This window comes from Macaca mulatta, chromosome X, assembly GCF_049350105.2.
Source record: "Macaca mulatta isolate MMU2019108-1 chromosome X, T2T-MMU8v2.0, whole genome shotgun sequence".
Lineage (NCBI taxonomy): Eukaryota > Metazoa > Chordata > Mammalia > Primates > Cercopithecidae > Macaca > Macaca mulatta.
Genome location: NC_133426.1, coordinates 92,569,110 through 92,576,251, shown reverse-complemented (window position 1 = coordinate 92,576,251; position 7,142 = coordinate 92,569,110). Strand labels below are relative to the sequence as shown.

General features: G+C 41.3%; 1 pseudogene across 1 annotated transcript; it reads right to left on the bottom strand.

Moving 5' to 3' along the window:
- Nucleotides 1–1,504: 1,504 nt before the first annotated feature.
- LOC144338482 (dachshund homolog 2 pseudogene) lies at nucleotides 1,505–4,904 on the bottom strand (annotated as a pseudogene). Its single transcript, XR_013412697.1, has one exon. The product of XR_013412697.1 is annotated as a dachshund homolog 2 pseudogene (transcript).
- Between the last annotated feature and the right edge of the window lie 2,238 nt (nucleotides 4,905–7,142).

The window sequence follows — 7,142 nt, the reverse complement described above, 5'->3', positions numbered from 1 at the left end:
ATGTAAACCTTGACTTGTCAAACAGAACAATGAATGGTCAGGAGTTTTAATCTTACTATCTCTCTAGTAGTTGAAGCAGATATTATTTCTTAACTTCTTTTCTAGGAAGACAACTAAATATTTCAATAATTGGCTAATAACAAAATAGTTAATATAAGGCACTGGTAGTTCTTGCTGTGACTTTCAGTACTATCAAAGAAACAATTATGTATATATTTTACTCATTCATTTTTCTTCAGTGTACACAATGGGCACTGAAGCAAATCAAAATGTCACTTCGTAGTAATACCTTAAGGTCCTTGAAAATGACCAATTTGAAAACAGTCCATTTTGTGTGTTCTGGGATGGCATAGAAAGCATTCCAAATGCTCTAAGTCAGGACTTGTACTCTTCCCCACATACTTGACAGAGAGGGGAATAAATGTTTATTATACAGGAAGAGAAAATTGCCAATGACACCATTACAAATAGGCCTTCCATTCAACAACATATAATGAACATTTATCCATCAAGCAATGAAGATGAATCTTCTTTGAAATAAGAATGGTGTTTAAGAGTTTCTATTCGCTAAACATTTACTTTTTTCTTGCACTTCCCTCCCTGCTCTTAGCTAGAAGCACTAAGAAGTCATGAGTCCTGAAGGACAATCCTCTTTAGCCAGATCTCCACTGGTACATCACTCATCTTGGAGCATCTCTATAAGCTCTTCTGTTCCATCTTTCACTCCATCTCAAGGCATCACTGTGCTCTTTTCCTGCATTTCTACTCTCTTCCTGGCCTGGAGTCTCATCTACCTTACTTTGTCTCTCTTGGACCTCTTTCCTATTTACATCCCTTACCTTTCTTTTCACTGAATAGAAAAGTCACAGAAATAATGTGGATCTAAAAATTTCACAATTTTCTTTAAAAATTCAGATTTGGGGAGTAACTTAAAGTATACATTTCTGTAAATAATCTCACCTAAAGCCATACAGCATTTATTAAATGCATTATTACATTTTGTAATTTTAATAATGTGGTTAGGAGGGCACTTTGGATCAGTAAAATTTGTTGATATCATTTTATCATTAATTAGATTTTTCCCAGAAATTGTGGTTTTCTTCTATCTAAAATTGCAATTTAAGTGTGTTTCTAGTATTTTTCCTCATCTTCACTAATGGATTGCATTCATAGAATATACTTCATAAATTTTTACAATTAAGAAAATTGCAATACTTGTAACACAGTTTTAAAATATGAATATAACAAACAAAATATCCATAGAGAAAAGAAAATGCAATAGAAGGCACATGAATCACATCACAGATATATTTCTTCCTACATATTTAATATTTATCTATCACCTTTATACACACACATACACACAAGCAATTCACACACACGTAAAGTTACTATTGCTGTGATAAGGAGTAAATAAAAGTTAATTAGATAAAAATAATAACTTAAACATACATGGTATAACAGGGTCCAAAAATATTATAAGATCACCGGCCTCTGGATTTTTTTTTTTAATAAGTAGCTCTAATAAAAATTAGGAAAAGTTTCCATTTATAGAGAAAAGTATCAAAATCATATTAAAATACTAATCTATTTATTTGAAAATTGTAGTCATAGGTTTTTCTCAAGAATGTGCAAATTAATTGAGGAAGGAAGAATTTCCTAAGTGTAATAACTGTTCCACTTTAAGAATGGGCATTTGTAAGAGAGGGGAGAGGGGGAAGAGAGAAAGAACAGGGATGGGGAGATGAGAGACTGATAAAGAGAGAGAGTTAATAAGAGAATAGGTTTTCATGTCTGCAATTATTTAAATGTTTGAGTGTTTTGGATGGCAACAAATGAATTAGATGGCCACTGTCTGAAGTCCCTTGTAATCTTTTTAGTTTGTGTACTAATAAAAATGCTTTGTAGTCAAAATAAAATTGTCTTTTTACTCTTACAATCCATAATTGCCTGTTTTATTGAGGGAGCCATTATCCTTTGTGTTTTAAGGCCATCTATCTTCCTTAAGAAAAGCTGATATAATAAACCGGTTTTGTAAGCCCTAAATATGAATCAGGTAGGAGTTCTCACATAAACAGTTTTCTGTTTAATTGCTTGAACACAGAAAAACACTGCTCAATGGAAGAAAAAAAAAAAGAAGGAAAAAGGTTCCCTTGTAAGTTCTGTAGCATTATCTTATTGTAGCAGTAAGCAACAGTTTGCCTACAAGTTGTCAGTATCATTCAAGTATAGGGCTTTTACAACAGATGTGGTAAACTGTTACAGTTTCAGTTCATAGACCCAGAGATGTTATGATTTAAAGTTCATTTTTGAGAAAGGTTTTTTTTTTTTTTTTTGCAAAATAATAAGCAGTAGTGCTGTTTTACAACAAAACCTTTTGCTCCTTTTAACCACGTGATGGTGATTTTTGTGCCAAATCTGTGCTTTCCTGAGATGGTACTAAACTGGAGATGGAATAAACACTAGAAGACTAATTCACAGGTGTTTAAAAAGTCAGATAATCTTGAGTATTCTTTTTTTCTTTTTAAACTCAGAAACACTGAACACAATTTGCTTCTCATATGCAAATGGACATTTATTCACTAGTGTACTTCTAAATTGTGATATGAAGGAGGTACACTTACAACCAGGGAAGTTGACCATCATCATTTAAAGAATCCTGTCTTTAAGGGAATAGTATCCTCCCAACTGTTCACCTGGAAGAGCTGAGAGCATCCTCTCTAGAAAATCTGCCAACTTGTACACCAACATCCAATCCAGTCCCAGCCACAGTGATTCATGCCCCACATTGCCCTCTGCAGATAACCCAAAACGGACGATCCCAGGAAAGTGATATTTGTCGTTGTCCTTTTGTAAAAATAGTATCCATCGACTTTCCTGTATCGTGTACTGGGGAGCTTTGCGCAGCAAGCATGGGCATACGTTCTCACGCGCACTTGCACACACACACACACATCAACACCACCACAGACAACACCACACACCCCACACGTTCTCACAACAAACACACGGGATGGGGATCGAATCACCTTCTGGGATGGATTCTAGACTTCCCACCCCCTGCATGCCCCAAATGCTGTATTCTGGCTTGCTAGCTTAGGAGCCCAGTTTACAGCTCAGCCAGCCCCCGGAGAAAGCCCTTGGTATCCGTGTTCAGAAGAAAACCTATCCGACCCGTGCGGCCACAAAAGAGCAGGAAAGAAAACCAAATAGAGAAATTAACAAATAACCACAAGCAGCCAAAAGCCATGCAAGATATGGGCAAAAGGCTGGAAAGTTTCAATAGAGGACTGCAAACTCAAGTTTGTGCGGGACGTTTTTAGACCAAAGCCCTTGCACTGAGCGCGGACTAGAAGGCATCAGCATTAATGAAACCTTCTAGTCCTCTTTCCCCACCGACTTACAGCGTGAAGAATAGAGGCAAACTAGTTAAGACTCACTCTACAAACAAAGTTGGATGAGGGTGGTGAGGCATGCAGAAGAGGCCAAAGGGGTAAGAGAAGCGGGAGAGCCAAGAAACGAGTGTCTCACCTGGCATTGGTGCAATCGGTGAACAAAGTTTCGAAGTCTTTCCTGGTGATGAGTTTGCAGCGGTTTACCCCGGGCTGGATGGCCCCCAGCCCGCGGAGGATCCGGACCTGCTCGACAGTACACACCACGGGGGATATATCCAGTCTCTTCAGCTTGGTGTACACAGTGTGCAAGCCTCCCACCAGGTGCTTGAGAAAAAGATCAAAGACTTGCGGCAGGCAGATCAGTTCCTGGCCGTCCATCAGGAACGAAGCCACCTTCATCCCGTGCATATCGACCATGCGGCACTCGTTGGTGTTGGTGTTGCCGCTGCCGCCGCCGCCACTACCGACCCCGCCACCTCCGGCACTGCTGCTATGGTTATTAACCATGAAACTATTGATCATATTAGGAGTGAGACGAGGGGGCTCCCCGGGAGTCGAGTACAGGGGTTCGGCCCGGAATAAGCCCCCCGGGACGCCGGAGCCGCTGGAAGTTGCAGAGATCACTGGAGATGCGGAGACAGCCATGGTCACTCTGTCTCAATCGTGGGTCCTCGGGCCCTCGCTTTCTCGCCCTGGCTCCTCTAGATCCCCTCGCACTCACTCCCTCACTCTCGCTCTCTCTGGCGCGCTCTCTCTGGCGCGCTCTCGCTGACTCGGAACTGTTGGCAAGTCTTCAGCAGCCGGCTCACGCTCAAGCTCACCCACCACCCAGCAAACAGTGAGCAGCCCCGACCCGCTGCGGCCCCAGACCCCACCCCCACCACACCCCCTCCGGAGACTGGCAGCGCCCCACAGCCAATGGGCCCCACCCCCTCTGCGCCGAAGCGCTCCGAATGGCTGCCGCTGGAGAGGAGGTGGAGACTCCCTGGCCCGCGTCCGACTACCTGAGTGGGTTCAGGCTGGACGGTGAGGAGAGATCCAGTCAGAGAAGGGGGCGGTGTGGTGCCTCGGCTTCTTGCCTCTCAGCCAGACAAGAGAACTCCCAAATGTCACGCAGAGTTCTCAAAGTGGCCTACGCTGTGAACCCATCCGCTCCGCGCTTCGCTGGTGTCTGGGTGGGAACGCAAAGCGCGACTTCTGAACGTGCCTACCCATTCCCCTTCCGCCACCTTACACCGGGTTCGATCGTGGAAAGTGAGGTGGCAGCTCCAATTCCACTTGCGCGTCGCTCCCAAACTCTGCGGGGGCTAATAGGCGGCTTCGCCTAGCTCCCAGGAGAAAGACGCTAGCAAGTTCAGAAGTAAACAGATTAGCCCTTTAGCCCACCTAAGCGCGCTTGGTGTAAATTTTCCCCTACCCAGCGCGCAGAGGAACAAGCGTCCGAGATCACACTCAGATCAGAGTTCTGGTTGCTAACTCGCACTGACATTCAGGAAGCGTGGTGAGCCTGTGAACACTTTGGGAAACAGAGAGACTTGCTTTGTGGGTGGCAGATGGACGCCTCATTTTATGGCACTTCCGCCACTGTCCTGGAACAGATTTGTCTGTGTCCCCGTCCCTTAGTGTCGAGATTGCCCTGGCCCTACTCCCCGCGAAAATTGATAGGAAATGTTTGTTTAGGACTCAAAACAGTCATTACGGAATATGAGGAAAGGGGGAGGGTTTGCGCTCTTGAACGTGCATTTTCCTTCCTCTTCCATTGGCTTTGAAGGTCCAGTCCTAAACAAGATTCCACTTCCCCCACTCATCAAGTGTCCCAAACGTACTAAGAGCTTATAGAACAAAATGTCTAAGCAGGGTACATTTCAGGGAAAAGGGATGGTCTTTTCCACACAGCATATGGTGGTTAGATAGCCTTAGCAAAATTGTTTTTGTTTCTTTTGAGACAGATTCTCACGCTGTCTCCCAGACTGGAGTGCAGTGGAACAATCTCAGCTCTCTGCAGCCTCCTCCTCCTCCCGGGTTCAACCGATTCTCTGCCTCGGCAGAGTAACTGGGACCACAGGTTAATATATTCATAATATATATATATATACACACATATATATACACACACACACAAGCACATATACATTATATATACATAGTATATATAGTGTGTGTGTAAAGACAGGGTTTCACTATATTGGCCAGTCTGGTCTCGAACTCATGACCTCGTGATGCGGCCTCCCAAAGTACTGGGATTACAGACGTGAGCCACGGCTCCTGGCCTAGCAAAGTTGTTTTAAGACTCCTTGTCAAGCTATTCTTTCTCTAAAACCAAGATATTCCCTTTCCTGTGCTCCTCTTCTCTAGAGGCTGTTATTCAGAAAGTGAAATCCAGGCTTCGTTTCTTTACAAAACATTACCAACTACATGGCTTATGGTGACTTCTCTGATATTCTTCAAAAATATAAATAATGTTGGAAACTTACTGAATTTTATTCAGCCCTAGTTGTACTTAGTAGGATCAATGAGAAATGTGTGTGTTCTTTTTGCTCCTTTATTTAGTCACAAATGCCCTAAATTGGATTTTTCTGCCTCTTTTTACAACATATTTTCTTCTTTTCTCATTTCATCAACGAGGTTTAAGAACTGCCCTTTGAATCTCTTCATACTGTTTCAATTTCAAATTGTACGGGGTTAAAATGCTAAGAAGCTGTGATGATCATTGCTTTCAAAATGCAGTGATGTAACTCTAACATAATAGATTGGGATGTAGGCAGCTGCAAATCATTTTTAAAAGGCATCAAAATGTTTTTGCTACGTCGGTACTGCTGTGGGAAGAAGGTAATAAGGGGCAAAAAAGGACAATTGAGAAGAAATAGCAGAGGCAGAAAACACCTCAACCAAAAGTAGAAGTATCAAAAAAGAATAAAACAGCCCTGACAGAAATGTTTGTATTTACCAGTTTTTAGAAAGAGAAATCCCAAATTGTATTCAACAGGTGTTTTGACAGAAATGGGTGTTAAACTATCTGTTGAAATAACTTGCCTCTGGTAATTTATTGTGATTGAAATTTCCAGGTGAATAAGTTTGGCTGTAAAGAATGTTTTATTTTCAAATGGCTCTAATTACATTAAAAATCCTAAGGCCAAGCTACCCCTTATATGTAGCTGCGCCCACATTATCAAGGCCTTTTTATTTGCAGAGCAATTTGGGGTTTTCAGCAATAAAACATTGCACAGAGATTTTGGTGTTTCAAATTTAAGAAATCTGAAATATAAAAAAGAAAGGCAGATTACTCATTCATGCTGTAATCATTAATTGTGAAATTGAAGAACAGACATACTTTGACAACTTTGGAAAAGGCACAAATTAAAAGTCATGTGTTAAATGAGATGTACCAGGTTTACAGTAATATTTTAATTATTACTAGAGATTACGGTTCTATTTCTAGCAGAAATACTAGAGACTCAAATTGGCCATTGATCATTGAAAAGTTAAAGTTCTCTGGAAGCTTTCAATACAAAAAAGATCCTCGATTTCATTATTTGAATTCCGTCTCATTGCAGTCTTCTAGATAAACTTGGTAACGTTCTTAAGTAACACATGCAATTTAAACAGTCTTTTAGATCTAAGAGAGCAAGTTTTGCCTCCTTGGTTTTTTCTTGACTTTTTGATTATTCTATTTTTTATCACTACTCTTTCTACTATTACTATCAGTGCTTTGGGATTGAGACAATCAATTTTACACACAGGGTTTGT